The sequence below is a fragment of the Notolepis coatsorum genome, assembly GCF_963971535.1.
Source record: "Notolepis coatsorum genome assembly, chromosome: 10".
NCBI lineage: Eukaryota > Metazoa > Chordata > Actinopteri > Aulopiformes > Paralepididae > Notolepis > Notolepis coatsorum.
Genome location: NC_140174.1, coordinates 45,928,786 through 45,929,367, shown reverse-complemented (window position 1 = coordinate 45,929,367; position 582 = coordinate 45,928,786).

Sequence of the window (582 nt, the reverse complement as noted above, 5' to 3'; positions counted from 1 at the left end):
ATCTGAGGCAACATGAGGGGCAGCTATTCTGTCCAGAGGTATCTGAGGTGACCTGAGGGGCAGCTATTCTGTCCAGAGGTATCTGAGGTGACCTGAGGGATTCACTACAGCTCAACACCCAGACCCCAAATTATTATTATTATGATTTAGTTTTTTACACTGTAGCTACCTCTTTTCAGTATTAGGACAAATCATATTCCTGCTTATTACACAGGAATATCATCATTTGACTAAAATGGTATTGTTTTAATATTATTATTGGTGGTGGTGGCCCGCCGGCCGGGTGATGATCTTACTGCAATGGCCCACCACAGTAGAGTACATACAGTATGGGGGAAACACTGATCTGTAGTATATTTAGTTTACCAGCAGTTGGCTGACTTGTACTCTTCCCCCCCCCCCCCCCCTTCTTCGTAATTTCAGATTTTCTTTTGTTTTGCAATAGGCAGTGGCGAGTGTCTGAAGATTAGTATGCAGGAAGGAAGCTCACTTGCATAATTAAGTGCTACAGAGAAAAAGCGACAAAGTTTGTTAGTTTTACAACTACCAGTTTAATAATAGTGTTGCTAAATGCTTTCCAGT